We start from the raw sequence: 19,342 nt of genomic DNA, 5'->3' as shown, positions 1-19,342 counted from the left end.
ATTGGTTAAGGGCCTCTAAAACAGACAAATGAAAAATCCAAACCTTTCCATTTGAAAAGTTAAAGTTTAAAAAACCCTCTATGTTAATTACATTACACCCTCTTTGTGTTCCCCTGTGAAATATAACAGGACTTTAAAAAGGCTAAAGAGAACTTACGACAATAGGTAACTACCACATAAGGTCCTTTCACATGTCATCTTACAGAAACAGCAGAAAGAGAGGGGCAGCTATAGAAATTATGACACCTCATGTCTAAGCTATATTGTTAAAAAAATTGAAGGAAAAAAATAAAGTGTCCCTCAGTTTGAGCATATCATCTCTACAGTTGCTGAACACTGGTCTTAGGGAATAACCTAATAAATCTTTACCTATTAATAAGGGAAAACTGAATCCTGATGGTGTGCCTAGGCTGTTGGATAGTTTCAGATGTCAGCTTTCTCCATGCTCAAAGATTTTCTGATTTTGGTTCCATCCTACTGAATATAGCATTCAGTGTCAAAGGTCCAAATCTAGAGCAGACCTTTGATCTAGCTACCCCAAATTTGTATCCACAAAACCCAAGACTTTGCAGTATCAATCTGCTTGAAAGAATGGACACATTAAAGCTACTACAGTACTTAGTAGAAATTTGCATCCTTTAACTTATTTCAAATCAACCATACATTCAGGGATGGCCAGGCTCAATATCAGCAGGAGCTCTGTGACTTTTCTGCACTTCTCTCCTGTTGTACAAGAGGAATGACTTTCAAAATATCCATCTTATTTCAGTCAGGAACAGAAGTAGAGGTTTTCCAAGGCAGACAAATGAGTCAGCCACTTGTTCCAAATAAATGGAAATGGTGTTCCAAGTTTCCTAGACAGCTTTAAAAACTACATAGAGCAATTCAGCTGCTTAATATATTGTGTTCTACACCTCACATTTAAAGAGGACACAAAATCACATGCTTTTTATTCCAGATATAAGTTGTTTTACCCACAGCAGTCCAAAGCCATCTCATTTTGTCTCTGTCCTTGACATCCATGCTACTCATCTTGCTTATGCCATTCCCCAGAACAAAAGTAGCACTCTTCAGAATAGAGTAGCAGCTGAGATTCCCAGACTGCCACAGGTATCCTAAATAATACTAAGTGTCTTAATGTCCATGATTTCATTTGCCCATTTGTATAACGAGGATGTTAATATTTTGCTTTCTGAGGAAGAATGTTGTAAACCTAATTAATATATCAGTGACAAAAAGGCATTTACTGTACAACTTTAACTGTACAGTAAAATAGAACATCTATGTGGATAAATAATTATAAGGGGATATATAAAGCTATAAAAATAATTTCTTTACTGCAAACTTTGCCTTAACAAGAAACATAACTCCTTCCTCCCTCAAGAAAGCTGAATACACTGACTCATGTCTTTAAGTGTCATGGTAAATTTGTTATTTTATAACATGTAGTAGTTTAGCTCTGAACTTTCGATTTTTGGAAAAGGCAGAGCGGAAAAATGTTTTCATGGGAGAGGAGTGCACATTCCAGAGCTGTCGACTGTTACTCGGGGCGGGAGGGGGGGAGGGGGGGGGAGGGGGAAAACGTCTTAGGTTTTAGGCTTTGGTTGATGCAATTTGTTGTTGTCGTCTGGTATTTTGTGATAAACCAAAGAGTTGTGATAAACCAAACTGTACAGTGAAATATTTCAATTTTCTCTCTCATTTTCCAGCTTCTGCTTGTTCAAAACTCTGAACAAGCTTGAAACTTACTGCTGCTGAGGAGAGAAAAATTAGCTTTGTATGAATAGAAATAGGAATGCTTTGTAATATACGAAGTAGTCCAAAGAGAAAATAACTCACAGTTTACTGTGAATTATAGAGCTACACACAAGCATAATGTGGGAATGCAGACGATATTCTCATAAAAATAAAACAAAACAAAATGTGAGCCCTTCGTGGTGTCTTTGTAACCTGAGCAACAGTTTTAAACACAATTTTCCTGTGCTGTTTCATGTTTGTTTAATGTACTAACATTTGATTATGTCAAAAAATATTAAAACAGGAAAAGAAAATAAACTTTATGTACCTTATTTATTCAAGGAAAGTAAAAAACATTTCTCTGCTGTCCTGCATATTTTGAAGAGTATTAACATACATGCTTTCTTCCCTTCTCTTTCTAGAAAGAGAAGAAAATGCAGATTGTCAGAATCCTTCAAATTTGATACTCGGCACTGTTATAATCTCTTCATTACTGGATGTTGAGTCTGGATATCAGAACTGGTACAGTGAAGTACTCTCCTATTAAGCTGAGGTAATTTTCTTCCTAACAATTTAATTGTTTAAAGCATTACAAAAGATGCCCTACCACCCCTTATTACCTGCCAGTAAAAACATTTCTGGGTAGAATGTCATACTGTGCCATATAGCATCAGCTGACACGAAAGACATGAGAACTGATGCTTTTGCTAACAGGCAGGAAGATTCAAGCCCCATTTATTAATATAAATTTAGCAAGAATGCATTATTTAAGATGACCACAGTGAATTGGGTTTGGAAAGCAATTGGAAGTGTCAGCTCCTTTCCCTTCATAGAGGGGCTAGTGACATGATAGATGCAACATCCTGGATTCATGGCCTGTTAAAAGACTACTGTACAACCATTATGGATATGTCAGAGACTGCATTCTTGGCTGCATTGGCATTAAGAGCTAAAGTCATTGAGGACAGAGAGCATAAGTAATGAAAAAGGCTAATGCTGAAACAATGCAATTAACAAGTCTTTCAAAGTTTCATTTCCTGGGGAAAATTATTGCCATTGAAAAGGATCTATCTTGTCAAAAATCTTAACAGACGAAGTCTAGAAACTACATGAAAATACCAGCCCCAAGCCAGAGATGAGGAGAGAACTCCATTCACAAAGCCAGAAGATGTCAGGGTATTATTCTGAGAGAGGCAGGCTTCTCTCAGAAGGCCGAGAGAAGTCTCCTCTGAGGCCGAGGACATCAACTGCTTTTCAGACACACATTGAGATAAGTTTCTACTTAGTGGCATCCATACAGTAGGTTATTTCATAAATATTATTCACTCAGCAAGAAAAACTGCATTTATGAAAGCCTACCAGTCACTGGTTAATAGCGTCATGTTTTTCCTCAAGAACACGGTGCAGGCCTGAGGTAGTCACAGTATGTTATAGGAACATGCAACTCAGTTGCAGAATTATATGCAAAAAAAAAAGCAGGTGGCTCTGAGACTGGCCACTGGCCGATAAGGATGCAGAGACGCAATTAACTTCAGAACTAAGGTACATCGAAAACATTTTCAGAAAGTTTTCTACCCTCACATAGCTTTAATGAATCCCCTCTCCTTTCCTGGTATATCAGTAATCAAGATACTGTCAGTTTTCTGTCCATTGCCCTAATAGAATTGCACACCTTTCACAGTATATTAACATGAATCTTAAAGAAGCTGCAGTTTTACTCTGTAGCTTCCTTTTCTCCCCAATTAAAAAAAAAAAAGCTTCTGGAAATACACAGCAATACAGCTGAATCAGAAAAACACGGTTAGTGTAAAGAATTAATTGCTTTAGATAAGTGGGTTATCGTACAATCACCATTGCAGACAAGAGGAAAAGAAAAAAATAGAGAGGTGCACAGGAAGATCAGCTTGAGGATAGATATATTCTTATTAGTATATCTAACAAAGCTGCCTCAGGCTCCACATTTGCTTTCAAAGTAATGGAACTCTGTTACAAGACAGTAACCAACGTGGCACATAATTCTTTGAGGTCATTTGAAGCCTGCCTGTTAAACAAACATTACTCTATTTTTTTTTTCAAGGATTTGTAATACTTTCAGCATTTTTTGTCCTATCTGTCTCCTAAACTACCATTTTGAACCACTGAGAAATTGTTTGCCTAAAACCAGAACTCTGTTTTCAATACCTTTCTGTTATTAATATTCCTTAAGTTACATTTCAGCTTCCAATCAAGGTTTGCTGCAACAGTTTCTCTTTTGATGCAAGTCCACTGTACTGTACTTTGGATCTCAGCTAGAATGCACAGTATGTCATGCGAACGTAAAAAACAATATAGCTCAGCTTTCCCAAAGTAGGTTGAATCAGAAGTTTTAAGGATAATCAAAACCATATTTTTACTAGCAAGCAGAGCCAATAAGTCATTGAAGCTATATAAATATATTCATACCCACATTGCACTTCATTATAAAAAGAATCTCGCACCCAGGAACACAAAAATTCTTGCTGTGGAATACTGAATAATTGTGGAACAAATAAATGGCAGAATACACTGATCTTTGCATGAGAAGTGCATCATAAAAGGGATCCCAGTAAAACAAGCTGAATCTTCAGACATTTATAAACTTTTTACGACTTAGCAGACGTTAGAAAACTTGAAGGACTTTGTACAGAGCAGTATTATTTATGGGAGAAGTATTTATTGCTTATATTCTTTAAGTGAAAGTTATGTATGATTTCATATACCAATATATACAAGCATGCAAGTGCATATATGTTTTTAGCAAAGTCTGTCTGTCGCTAAATATTTTGGACCAACTTATAGTCTTCGGTAATGCCAATAGATAGGTCCCAGTCAATTTGATATTTTATGTTAGCAAGTTAGTCTACATGTGAGAATACATCTGTGTAAATGCAACAGTATATTTCTTATAGATGTTATTTATGTGCATGTGTCTTTACAAGACTTGTGTCTAGACCCAATCTGGACTTAGACTGCTCTCACTGACAGCAGAATATAAATCTTTGTATGTTTCCTCTCTTCAAACTATTATTTTTTTCCCTTTTTTTTTTAATATTGGCTTTCTTTTCACTGCTAACTACAAAGGCCAATTTATTAAGAGGAAGTTATCTCAACAGCAGCCAACACAGAACACAGAGTCAATAGCAATGATTCATGGCATTTTTTACAGTTTGTTGGGGTTTTTTTAATGCTCAGAGCCCATATAGGCAAGAAACTATTTCCCATACTGTGCAATGGAAATATTGCTCACCCCTTTGTAGAATATAAAGCTGAGAAATAAAATTGAAGTGATTTAGTCAAAACTGAACGCTTTCCTCATCTCAGAGTTCGCTGCACAGTTCAGCCAAATTGTGGCTACCTGAAAAAGGGAAGATTTTGATCACCTATGCCTGAATTCACACATTTTTAAGTTGTTCTAACCACAGTGTAGGCACAGCTAAACTGAATGATTTCACCATGCTGAGTTATTTCCCACGTTCCTTTGTTACTCCAGTAATGTCAAAAAATGCAGGAACTGGGAAGTCATATGATCTGTAGGAAAGAGAATATTGTGGTTTCTAAGAAAAATATTTATTACCAAGCAAGCTATTTTGATTTATTAAATGATAGCTTCCCATCATAGTGTTTTTTGATATGGTGCTTGAAACCACAATGGTTGTATAAAGTGAGAACCTTATTTGTTTAAACGCATCCACTAGTGTTTTTCTTAATAGAAATATCAGTTCATGACAATGCCAGGTTCATAAAAGCTCATCCAGGAATAAACTCTTGAAAAATTATTTTTTTTCCTAGAGTGTCCACTAAGCCAGTGCAGGCACTGTGTCTCACTGCTAGTCTTCTAACGATTAGATTTATAGGATGTTATAATTAACAACAGGTGATGGGCAGCACTACATTGCACAGCAAGCAAAGTGAAAAGACTGGCAGCTCAAGAGCCACTTGTGAATCATCAAAACTTTTCCCTGGATAAACTCAGTAGTAATCCTGGTAGGTTTCTGGCAATTTTTTTTTTTTTTTTTTTTTTATTACAGCACCACCACCCCCTTTCTCCTTTTTCATGTCAAAGATTAGGGACCATCTGTCTGTTTTTACAGTTATGTAGCTTTTCCACTTCTATATTTACCTATCTATAAAATGAGACAAATTATGCTTCCCTACTCACAGAGGACTTCTTGGAGGATTACAGAGAAGTCCACACACAAGATTTTAAAATGATGCAGATTTTTAAGAGATACTTATGTCTGCATTATTCCAGCTCTCTCAAACTCACATTCTGTACAAATAACACAGAGGAAAAGAAAAGGTTCAAAATATGTATAGCCTCCACATCAGTTTTAAGAAAAGCAGTTCTTCAGCTTAGGACTGAAAAGGAGAGAGGAAGACACTGAAAAACATGAATCAGTGAAACAAAAATATGTCCCAAATGAGTTTTCATTTGCATAGTTAAACAAATACCATTCTTTTTCTTTTTTTCTTCTGTGTTGAGAATATAAGTGAGGCAAGGTATGTTGGGAAAGGCAATTATTTTGTTTAATGAAGTGAAGAAGGACTTGTATCCCAAATCTACCAATAGATCTAACAATGATTATAACAAAGGAGTATTTTTTTTTTTAATAAAAAACCCTCTGTTTTGGATAATTGGCTACACATCCTCACTGACAGTAGTAAATACTTTAAATACATTAACTGGTAGGAAGATGTAAATAGGAATGTTAAAAAAAAAAAAAAAAGAAAAATCAGTATTGGTACTATAGAAAGGATTGGAGATTTTTTATGGCTACATTCAACACTCTTGTCAATATAGTTCCCTGAGTTCCTCTACAAATAACTCTGATACATGAAATTAATTTCTACTAAAGCCCTTTTAGGGTGTTTCTTCCCTCCTTTTATCCTCCTCACCCCAAAATACACTTGAATCAGTAACCTTAAAGTTCCTAGCAATACTATATTAGAAAGCAATGACTATTATTCTAGTTTTATGTTACCAGGCTGCCAACAGGAACACATGGTGCTAAAAGTTTGAGTTCTTTACAATGTAGTGAGCTAACATTCTCCGAGAACTCTTTTCATATTGACTGTGGAAAAACATGTTCATTTTTTCCTGAACTTATGGGATCACTGTAGGCATGGACTGGATATTAGTACCTGACCTAGGTCACACCTAGGCTGTGACCACACTATATAGGTTTGCATATACTAACACATATACATGCACTTCCATAATGGAAAGTGATCAGTTTTAATGCCTGTCCTTTGCCTGTGATTCTACAATCGGACTACTTGTCTCAAATCCACCAGTGAACATTAAGTTGTATGTTTCCTCAGGACAACCCGAACCAGTACTAACTTTTTAGATAACACTGTGTTAACTTCATTGTGAATTGGAGTCTCAATTTTATTTAACTGCTTTATTGTATAGTGGTGACTATAATGTGAGATGGTTGCAATGGTGAATTTATCTTGCTGTTGCAGAGTTTGCACTTCATTAAAATTCACATAGCAGTGCTTATCTATAACTGAGACACAAAGTTGCCCAGGGGAACACTTGTTACTGTGGGTAATTAATCAGAGGTGATGGGAAATTTTTCTTAGTGTTCTTGATAATCTCTGGGGCATCATCCAACTGTGAAGTTTTGGCCTCACTGAAGTGGAAAGCAAGTTTCATCAGTAACTAGAATAGGCCAAGACATTTCTCACAAAGCACTTAACGACCTGGTGTCATCTGGCAAAGTTTCTCTGTGCAGTCTTTTTTCAGAGCTGGAGAAATAGTTCATTTCTGTTAAATATTTCATATGCATACATAACAAGCCCCTTGTTCTGGTAATCACAGGCACATTTTAAGGAAGGTTCTACACATTCTTTAGGGTAAATACATTTTTAAAGGGCTTGAATCTATATTCAAATAAAGTCTCTCAGCTCAGTGAACTTGAAATCACATCCTCAATAGGAAATTTGTGGTTTTGCATGGGCAGGGAGAAAATACCTAAGACTGTCAAAATGCTTGGAAGATTCAAGCACATAGCTTGAAACAGCATGAAGACTCCCACTTTGTAGAGTGAAGCTAGCCTCAAAGATAATTTTTTTATTTAATTTAAAAAAAAGAGAGAGAAACACTCCCTCCATCAGATGCCCAAATTTAGAGATGTGTTACTCAAAATAATAATAACTTTAAAAAAAAAACCTTCATCCAATAACATTTTATTTTTATGGTGGCTAGGCATAAATTTTAAAATTTGTATATGTAGAGACCAAATGGAGGTATCTTTTTCTTATTGAAGTGCTTCAGGATAGTTAAACTTTTGCTGCACAAAAGTAGTAGGAATTTTTAAAAGGCTGAAAATATTTCTGATTCAAAAGAAGAATCCTCCCCAACCCAAAGAACTGTTCAAATATCCAAGCACAAAATAGAGCCAGGTTTCTTAGAGAAAGTTCAATGATGTAGACAAATGTTAAACGGAGTTGAAACTTGACTCGGCAATTTTATTGCCTCTATTCAGCTCTTTCAGGTGTGACTTTACTAATACTGAGTCTAAAAGATGAATTAGCACTTATTTCACGTTTTGTCAACTATTCATTAGTTTAGCCATCCTTGTCCTAGTAATTTTTCCCAGCTACATCTATTTAGAACAATATTATTTTAAGAGATATAAAATACACAAAATAATTGAATCATGAAAAGTTATGGTATATGGGACAGAAGTTTACAGGCTAAATTAAAATTTGACTGATTTTTCATGATTTTTTTGTGTTGCTACAACATACAAAATATTTTCAAAACAGTAACTGCTGAACACAGATACTGATGGACAGGTTTACCCAAGCTCACAAAGAGAGCTGCAACCTTCCTATTCCTTTTTTTGATTGACCCCTGGCTCACAGTAAATTTGTCTCGAGTAAGAACATACTGTGTTATTGCTGAATGCTCTTGTTTTGAGTGCATCATACTAGTTTCACTGTAGCAGGAGCTAACTGAATGATTATTTTCTCAAATTACTTAATAGCATCATGAATTCTAGCATGGACATTTCAAAAGGTTTATTTCTCATTGTGATGACTAACTCAAGTTCTCTGTAATAGATTCACAAAGGGATTAGCAATTTTATGAATTTAGCGAAAGTAACTGGCTCTCAGCATTAACTGCAGCCTTGAAAGTCTGTCATAAACAAGTCACTGTAATATCTCTGATCTGAAAGAGAACCCTTCTTTAGGTGGAACCCTACTTAGATGGATGTGGTTTCTTAATACTGTTTCTTCTAAATGAAAATTAATGCTGGTATTTTGCTTTTAGACTGAGCTATCTTACTTATTGAGTAATTTATAAAATAAGACATTTCTGGGGTCAAGTTACCATGTGTGCCAAGAAGGTCTACATTTCAATGCAGGACTTGGATGCAGGATTTGTACCCTGGATTCGTACATTATTCAAGTGCGTAACTTCCACTGAACAGGCATCAGGCCACCTACTGCTTGTGTAAGTCTGAGTACAAACTTTGTGTGCCTCAATTCCTGTTTGTGAAAAAAAAACACGCTGATGATACACCCCTTAACATAGGGGTTAGGATGATAAACTGATTACTGTTTGTGAAGTAATGACATGCTAAAGGCTGCTTAGCAATACTCATTGAACTCAAGGATAGAGCTATATGAATCCTGTCTTAAAGAACTTACAATCTTGCTGCTTAAGAGACATTCACAGTACTTACCTGATCTGTTTATGTCCTGTGATGCTGATTCAAAGCAGCTACAGGTAACTACAGTCACTCCACTGACTGAGGTAAAGTGAATCTTCTACGTAATGTGTTTCACACTTGGTCAGAATTAAGTATCTGCTGATATTTCATCTTTGATTTGTCAAACTGAATCTTTTATTTATGCAAGTGTATACACGTGCATGTACACATGCTCATATATAAAAGAAAAAGTTTCTTTTTGAGGAAAGGCGCAATAAAACATTTCAAGTAAAATTAAAAGTCATACAGAAACAATATAAACTACGCTGTATTTGAGCTATAGGAGTAAGGGATAGGAAAGATGAAGGCTCTTTGCACTAGTAAATTATCTTAAACCTTGTAGGTGAACAGCACAACACAAACCCCATAAAATTTACAACTCAGCAAAAATATCCTCTATGTTTCTGTTCCCTATTCTTAAATGAATGGATACTACCAAGTCTGCTAAAGACATGTCAGTGGTGTATGCTGGTCTTTAACAAACTCCGCTCACACTAACTCACATCCATGGAGATATTGGGACACTTGATGTCATTAAGCAAAATCTGTGGTAGCAAGGGAATGAAGGAATTTACAACATCAAGGCTTTTCAAAGATTATTATCCAAACTTTATGGGTTTACTTGCAGAGAATTACTAATACCAGACCACCTTAAGTATGACTTCCCCCAAAATTCTGCAGACATACACTGTAGAAACCAGCTGTAACTATTCATATTTGCCTGAGCTTAGCTCCACACCTAGCATGTCACTGTTCTGGAAAGTAGAATAGGTTACAGGAAGGGTCAGAATTTGTTGAGCCTTGGGACTGATGGATTAAAAGTAATAATTATTAATATTATTTCTTTTAAAATAAATTATTCCCAACTTACAATATTTTGGAAATTATTAAGAAAAAAAAGCAGCTAGAGAGATCTGGTTTATTCATAGACTTAGACAAGTTAAAGATGGAAAATAATTAGATCATTCAGCCTATATTCCTGCCAATGCAGTATTGTTCCCTGCAGTACATTTTCTAGTGCTTAGTTTTTGAAGTCCCTTGAGAAGGGAGATTCCAGTGTTTCCTTTGGACACATCCTGGCACACTCTGTCAGGGAGGTTTTTCCTCCCTCTGTTCAGCCAAGCATTTCCTCTCTGCTTATTTCCTCTTCCACTTCCTTTCCATTCTTCCTCCTCCTCGGTGCCAGTGCCCTTCAGGAATCCAGAGGGGACACTGTCAACAGGAACCAATATTCCCAGAACAGGATATTCCACAGTATGGAAATCTATAGACAGACAATTTTAGGAGAACATTCTAGTAGCCTCCTTTTGTTTACTGCTCTTTGTATGCCAGATGGGAAGAATGCATCTGAAAGGTGCTTGGCCACCTTTGAAAATTTTTAATATGATAATTCTTCAGTATGAACTTCAGGGAGAGTATCTGTTAAAACAAAAGCCTGGCTGCCTCAGGTAAGGTTAGGAGGACTGCTGGAAGAGCATCCTGCAATGAACAATAAGTTCATCATATACCGTGTCACTAGTGATTTGTCCCTCTAAATAAGTGGACATAAGAAAGAGGCCTGAAGAAAGAGCAGAAAAATATGGAGATGTTCTTGACCCAGTGGTGACTGAATACAAAACTAACCACGTTAGGTTTATGGTTGGACTCGAAGATCTTAAAGGTCTTTTCCAACCTAAATTATTCCATGATTCTATGATCTGTGCTGTATGAATGTACTCAGAACAGTATCACATATAGGTACAATATTCACATGCCACAATTACAGTCATGCTACAGATGCAGTAGCCCACACCAACTCATTCCAAGCACTTCTGTTATTGACAGAAGTGGGAAGAGATTTATTACCATTCAGGAGGCTGTGTGCAAACTCAGCATCATGAAATCCTTATGTGTGTTTGTGAAGAGTTCCCCCTACAGTTCCCGCAAAAGCTGTGGTTCATAAGGAACCACAAGTCAAATATGGCCTGGGTGTTTTTAGACATCTAAAGAGTCAGGTCAAGACAGGAATTTAAGTGTGGTTTGCTAAGTGGAAGTATTAACCTTGTCAGATTGAGTTATATAGCCTCCCAACATAAGCAGTCCAAATCTGCTACCTTGATGAAAACATTGTACTATAGGTCATGATAAATATCATTCTTGAACTAGAAGTTTAGCTTTGCCTTGAAGGGGCCTAGCCAGAGCACTTAGGAATATTTTATTAGAAGAACAACAAATGTTAAATATCTTTTTGTTCTTCAGATTTGAGCAGGTGGACTTCTTAGTTGTTGGTCTTGCAAAACAGTTTGCAGCAGGGAAGGATTAAGTTTCCATTACCTAATTCAAAAGACTGGCCAAATATAAAACAAAAATTATGAAAGAATTTGGTTGTAATTCTCTCTGTCTCTTTGAAGGGATAGAAAGATTCTTGGATGTGTCCTTTGTTCTGGCACATTTATACCGATTACAAATCAAAGGGCAAAGTTGGAGTATTATTTCCTCCAAACTGCCTCAGCCCCAATTTGTTCTAGTATTGTCTCTGACAGAATCCCTTTGACAGCAAAGGAACTTTCTCTTTTAATGTCATTGTTCTTGAAGGTGTTTAAAACATCCAGAAGAGAAAAGGAAATAGTTCTACAACTAATTTGTGTAAATCTGGAAAGTATCTATAACTTGTAACTTATACAAGGCAATGTAATTTTAATAAATCTTTTGCTTCTCCTTTAGAAAAAAAAATGCAGCAAGAAGAGGTGCATCAGTACCTTATTTCAATTAAAATTGAGAGAGCTAAATCAGTGTCCTCCTTTTCCTTTGTATTTTACTGTAACTGTCTTGGGTGCTGCTGACTTCAGCAGCATTAATTTGAGGAGTGAAAGCTAGTAAGTGAAAGACAAGCAAGTGAAAAACCACGCTAAAGATTAAATCTTTATATACTTTAATTAAAGAACTTTAAGAACATTCAAAAAGGAGAAAAGTAGAACAAAATTCCTGTGAAATGCAAGATATTTGTCCTGAACTACAGAAAACTGGATGATCATCAATTGACAGCCAATTTATATTTTTTAAAGATATGTGAGCCTTAAAAAAAGGACTTTTTAAATTGTGATGAGAGTAGAAAAATATATATTTGCTCCTTTTAAAAGAGGGAAAAATCATTCAGAATATTTGGCAGTGCCGAACATAGGGGCATTCACAAATTAGCAACATTAGCAACAATCATTGGTCACACCAGTATGCAATGCTTCCTGCTTTCAGCAATGCACTCCCTGGGAAGGGGCAGTAAAGGCCCATTGGGCACATCCATGCTGCTCCACTTGGCAGTAAATTTAGGCTTTCCATGAATTCTTTCCCACTAAAGTGTGGAAAGGCAGTGCCTGGGAAGGCACTGGAAAACTTGTCCCATTTGAGTGGAGCAAGCTTCATCCATGCCACAAAGTGTTTCTGACAGCAAATGATAAGATATCCTAAACTAAGTTTTAATCTATGCCCTGACAGGCAGTCAAGTAAAGAACAACCATACACGTCTGTTAAGTTTATGTTTAAGGATAGGATTGCAGTTTGGGCAAGCCTCCTGTTAGAGCTTGAGGTAGCTTCAGGGTGAAGACAGCACAATAATACTGCAAAGTCTTTAAGATCTACTCAATATGCTCTATCAGCAATGCTTTGTCATAAGTTTAAAAGGAAAAATACCTTCTACTGAATCAACAGTCACAGCAACTGGGAAAAATTAAAAAAGAATACCCTCTTCCTTAGAGCAATGTATGTAAGTTACCTTCTGTAATATTTCTATCTATTCAGTCAAATGCACAGTCAATCAGAAAACTTACTAAGAGAAGCACAATTCCTGTGAAAAGTCAGAGGGGAGAGAAATCAGATTTGAGGGCTTTTTCTCCTCTATAAGCAGTCAGATATTTGTCTGAGCTTCTGCGAGGTGCATAAAATTGGAAAGGAGAACAGGTTTTTTTAGGCACTTACACCAATTCCATCCACAAAAAGCAAAAGCTTCTTTTTTCCTAGTTCTAGCCCCTTCTGCTCACAGAAATCAAATAACTCGTGTATCTGCTCATTTAGGAATTCATCATCAGAAAAAAAGAAAAAACAAAGGCCAGAAAACCAGACACCACACACCCCCAGACACCACCACATGCTATGATCAGAGTTTGGCAGCTATAAAACGGAGATATGGGTGAGCAATACAAAACTGCTTAAAGCTAGCTGATTTGCACTCTAGCACATCCAAAATAGATGAAGCCTGTTTAATGAGCCAACCCATCACCTCTTAGAACACAGGAGGAATATCTTCTTGAGGTACATTTCCTGGTTTCCTCTCATTATCCTTTAGACTGGAGAGGGATAGCACTTCCTCCTTTAGTTGGGACAGATAATTCCACAGCCTCAGCTACTACTTTGATAAAACCAGAGGAAAAAAGCTTCCTAAGTCCAAATTCCCATAAATAAGCACATCAGGCATCTTAACATATACTTTGCAACAGCTTCCAAGCTCATTGATGGCACTGCCTTGAAACAGTCCAGTGAAGAGGATGAAATCAAGTAAATATAACAAACTGTAATTTGTATTTAATATTTTTTTTTCATATCTAAAATAACTTCTAAAATAACTTCTTTATAATGCAATTATATTGTTCCTGGAAAGACTCACCACAGAGCCAGATTTCGAGCTGGTTCATTCCCTTCCCAGCCAGCAAAAGAATCTCTATTCACCAGCCAGAACACTTGCCAGGCAAGTGCCCTCTAATTCAGTTGTGAGCAACTTCAGGAACTTCATGATTCTGTATTCACACATGTGCAAACCACCTTCTTTAATAAGCCTTGGGGATTTTACATTGAACAGAGCAATTGAAAACCTCTGTGGCTTAGCAGTTGTTAATATGTGTCTGCCAACAGAAGCCAGCTTGATAGAAACCATTTCCATTTACGCTTCAGTTGATACTCCATGCCATTTATTTCTTAGCTGCTGCCTCATCCCAGCTCCTTTAGCTACTCTACATCATGGAAACCAACACGCTAGAAGTGCAATTTGTGGCAAGCAGGAGAGGCTATGAAAGCTGATTAAAACCTCACTGTTTGTGCTGTCCATTGCAGCACCAGCTCAGCCCAAACTGCTTCCTCAGGTATTTTAGTAATGTTAAGACCACAGCTCTCCCAGCTCTGTATACAGCAACACAAACGACCGTCACTCTTCGGATGTAAAATGATTGATGACGGCACCTAACTGTGAGGAGCAGAGGGCAAGTTTTGATTGTGGAGGTCATAGCCAATTCCTCTAACAAAAAATTCCAGTGAATTTTTAACTCCCACAAAAAGCAAACATAGTATTACTTGCTAATAACACCTGGTCTCCCTTCTCTGTCAGATCTGACACTTAAGCACTGCCAGCCACCTAACAGTTGCTAAAATAAATATGCAGTACAGCTAGTGAGTACTGTTTCCATTTCTGCTCCACTCCCCATTCATGCTGTCAAGACAGAGTTTCTCCAAAAGAAAGAGGAAAAGAAACCCTGTAGTTTTTTTGATGGAGAAGGAAGACCTCAATTTTGTATCTGCTTTCATTAATTTACCAAAGCTTACACAGTATGTAGTAATATTGTCCAATGATTTTGACATGAGTGATAGTATTTAGTTTAACACAGTCAGTCTCTGCAGAATAAAGTAATTTCCCCAGACACCAGTGTGTTTGATTGCGTGATGTTCTGACTCCCTCTTTGTGTGGTCTGACATGAACACTCCACTTGAATGTTTGTCAGGAGGACATATTTATCAGATACACTGCTTTCTCTTCTTTAAGACTATTTTGAGATGTGAATTCTCTAAAGAACATAAAGAAATAAAAGCATACAGACCTGAACTCCAAACCTGTTCTTACACAACTAAGTTGTCATCTTTCTTTCTTTCCTTTTTAAACTATCTTGGATTTACCTTATGATTTCATGTCAAAGTTTTACGGTTGTCATGTATTTCAGAGATAGAATATATGGTTTCTTAAAGCAGGTTCCCACCTCCATGGTAAGGTCTGTTGAACTTTTCAAATGAAGTATTTATCTGAAACTATGTGTAAATTCGTATGTGATATTCCACATTTGTTTTATTGGTTTGGTAGGGGAACTCAGATTCTGCTTTTCTTATGAGCATCTAATGGAAAGATTCCAATGCAGAAACAGCTAAAGCAGCAACGAGAAGGCTTTATTATTTTGTAATTTATTTCCTGCAGTTAATTCCTTAGCCGATTTGTCCGATTTCTGACTGATTTCACAGGTCCCTGGACTTGCCAACACATTTTTGCTTTGAGTCACTTCGTTGCCAGACCAAAAAAAAAAAAAAGTCTTCAAAAAGGGAACAAGCTTGTCTTTCTGCCTCCACTGCTGAATACAAGACCGGGCAGGAATTAATTATAAGAGGCAACAAAAGGAGCATACATACTTTTTGTGCATATGCACACATGTGCTCTATTCCATGAAGGAGATATTTCCTAGAATTTCATGCATTAAATTATTTCAAAACCAATAACACTTGACTCTTCAGTGATGGATCAATACTTCTTTATGACACTTTAAATGTATAATAAGAAAGCAGCTTCTGAGCTAAAGGGTTTTATATTCTAAGCTAGACTTCTAATCCTCCATCAGATGCCAATGTGATTCACAAACCTGCCAATGTTACAACCCACCCTTGAAAGTGAGGACGAGTCTTTTTGCATTTAAAACAAAATACTCAGTTACCAAATACTCAGGTAATTTCCTATTATAAATGTAGCCAAAAATAGGACAGCGCAGCTCCCATTTTGACAAGTGCTCCCTGAGAGAAGGCAAATGTCTTCTTCATAACGTGATAGGTACAGATTAGACAATGGTTTTCACGTCATTTGTTGCGACACCATTCACAGTTTTCTATGGATATGAATCTCTGAAAATATTAGCATTTATTTATTTCTACCCAGACATCATTTTGCTCTGCTCATGAAACAGACTGGTTTATTGGCATCTGTAAGATCTTAAATTTATCAAAGGATAAATCTATAGTGAGTTTAAATGCTAACTCAATTAGGGTGTTTACATGGGGTCTTTGCACAATGTTTACGAGATGAAGTTTGAAGTAAAACCCAGACATGTTCTGTTTCTGTTTTGTACCACAAAGATTGCAGTGCAGCTAGGAAACATACTTCAGTGAGTCACATCTTGGAAAAGAAAAAGATAAATGGCTGAAAGTGCAATAATAGTAGGATATCAGGAAATAAACACTAACTGAGCTAGCAGACTTGTTTGTAGTCCTGCTTGCAATCACTTCTAGTCCATGTTCAGGAAGTTTCTTCAGCTACCCAACTGGAAAAAAAAAAAAAAAACAACAAAACACAACAACAAAAACCCCACCACACACCAACAACAAAAAACAACCACACACCACAATCACTTCTTTTGATGAAATTACATCCATAACAAAGACAAAAAGCAACAGAACTAATTTGTGTTACTGTCCTGTATTCAGCTGAGTACGGCTATAGAGGTTGAGACTCCAGAAAGACAGGAATTTGCCATTTGTCATTTCAGCCTCTAGGTGATCAATAGCCCTTAACATTTACTTTATTTCAGATCTCAGAGTTCCTTGGAAACATAATGAACACCTACCAGTTCTTTAGTCTTGCAAGATAGGTAGTATTATACTAGCTTCCCCTGGTATGAAACTATAATTGAAAGGGTCTAATTCCCTACAGCGTGCTCAAGCTTATGTACTTACAGTAGAAGAAGTGGAGAGGATACACACCAACAATTCTAGTGGTATCATTATACACCTACAGTGGTTTTATTTGCCCAGATGTAATCATTACACATCCATATATAAACACCAAAGGAAAAAGGAGGAAAGGTTGCAATAAGTCATTAAATGCAATTCATTTGTCAAAATTAAGGCCCTTGATGGGTTCAGAAATCTTTCCCTTGCGATTCTAACTTTTCACTTCATCCCTACTTTTTGGCCAGGGTGGTGTAGGAAATCACAGTCCAGTGCCTCTGTAAATCAGAGGAGTAGGCTAGGTCCTACAAGTAATTTACTGGCAATGTTTGGCTCTGAATGTCTCTTGTTCCCCTAAATACATTCCCACAGTTGGAAGATTTTGAGTTAGGACTTCATCTTTTGTCACAAGAAACACTACCTTTACTTATCTCCTCTACCTCAAGGCAGGGGTTTCCTAGCTTGTAGAGGTTGAATCAGAAATAGGACCAAAATAATCCTTACCTGAAGCAACCTTTTTAAAAATGTATTAATAGAACAGCTGTTTGCTCCATCTATTGTATTTGCAAGCATATACTGTCACCTTTTTGAAATCACTAGGAATTTATTTTGAAGCAGAAGCCAAGGGAAAGATATCCAACAAGTGATCTGATTTATTGCAGTAACCCTCTTATATATGCAGTGTTAAAGCGATCATATGGTTGGCTGTAGAAATGCTAAGTATTTCAATTCAGTGGAAAGGTTTAAAGGCATAAGTGATACACATATGCTTTTGTAATTACATCAATATGTTAAAAAACCCAGTTTTTTTAAAAAGTGCTAAATCACTCTATAGGATATGCAAGCTAAACCAAGAGCTTACTTTAGAGAGAAAAGTGAAAAGATATATCCTCCAAGGCTAGATAGCAAAAGTTTTGGCACCTCTGAAGATCTGGAATGCTTCTAACACGTAGGTGTGATTCAAAACAGTATACACACATTTCCAACAGCAAGATCTGTAATTCCTCACCATCATACCAAAAATGCTACAGGACACTGATAGTTTGTATACTAGCTTGGCTGAGCCTGTGTGTTCACTGATGCCAGATACCATTCCTAGTGTTTTCAGCCTTCTACATGGATTGCAGGACTTGGTATCCAAGAAGTCCCTAATGCTGTTGTAGATACCACATGCATGGCTTACATTTCTTTTTTGTTTTTTTTTTTAGAAAGCAATGTTTATCTCAGTATGATGTTTCCTTGTCTATCCATCTGTTCCTCCCCCCCCAATAACATTTGAGCTTGCTGAGCAATTTGAAACTCATCTTGAGAGAAGTCTTTGCACAAGTTCCTGAAAATCAGTGGGCGAGCAGTAGGTAGAGACACAACTTGGCATCCTCATAGAGGGAAAGGCAGACAAGATTCATCTGTTAGTCATTCAGTTTGGCCTCAGGAAAGTAAAGAATGCAAATCCAGAAGAAATCAAAATTCATTGGTTTTGCTGCTCACATTGCAACTTGGACAATCCAGTTGGGTGATACAGTAAAGGAACCATTTGGAATCCAGTCCTGCTCCCTCATTGTTGATTGAGGTAGGAAGAGAACCTCAGTGGAAATACAAGACAATACAGTTTAGGAGCTTGCTTTTATATTCTTCTCCATGTTTGTTGGTTGGTTTTTTGGGTGTTTTTGGTTTTTGTTGGGTTTTTTTGTTGTTGTTGTTGTTTTGTTTTTTTTTTTAAAGTGTCACAGGACAGTTACATGTTCCAGAATAATGGATTGTTCTTTAGGGAATATTTGCTTTATGACACTATCCCTCAAGGATCCAGTTTAGACTAACAATACTGAATAGCAAGGGTAAAAACATAATTCACATTTAGCAAGCATTCCACTCCAGGGTGATCTGCACGGCAAAAAAAAAAAAATAGAATTAACTACATCACTTTTCATTGCCCTAACTTGTCATGTAAAATCATGCCAGGATTCTCTTGTTGGCTAACTCAGACTACAGCTGTTGGGGTGTCATCTAAAGGTAGCTTCCATTAACAAAGCAGACATTTTTCTGGTTAGACTCTAGACTGAGCAAAGGAGAGGTGGGAAAGGGATTTAGGGGTAGGCTGGTCTTAAGGGAAAAAACTCTAGGAATAGGCTAGTTTGAAAAAG

General features: G+C 36.8%; 1 protein-coding gene across 5 annotated transcripts in view; it reads left to right on the top strand.

Annotated features, from left to right (window-relative positions):
• Positions 1-19,342, top strand: part of COL8A1 (collagen type VIII alpha 1 chain) — a 91,830-nt gene that overhangs the window by 14,772 nt on the left and 57,716 nt on the right. For 3 of the 5 annotated variants that reach the window (XM_075513609.1, XM_075513638.1, XM_075513604.1), the window contains exon 2: positions 2,160-2,290. The exons of the other annotated variants lie outside the window; for them this stretch is intronic. The gene's annotated coding sequence lies outside the window, so the exon portion shown is untranslated. The remainder of the gene's footprint in view (positions 1-2,159; positions 2,291-19,342) is intronic. 5 annotated transcript variants of the gene reach the window in all.

The sequence above is a fragment of the Mycteria americana genome, chromosome 1, assembly GCF_035582795.1.
Source record: "Mycteria americana isolate JAX WOST 10 ecotype Jacksonville Zoo and Gardens chromosome 1, USCA_MyAme_1.0, whole genome shotgun sequence".
NCBI classification, from domain to species: Eukaryota; Metazoa; Chordata; class Aves; order Ciconiiformes; family Ciconiidae; genus Mycteria; species Mycteria americana.
Note: the sequence above shows the minus strand (reverse complement) of the source record. Positions and strands in the feature narration are given on the sequence as shown.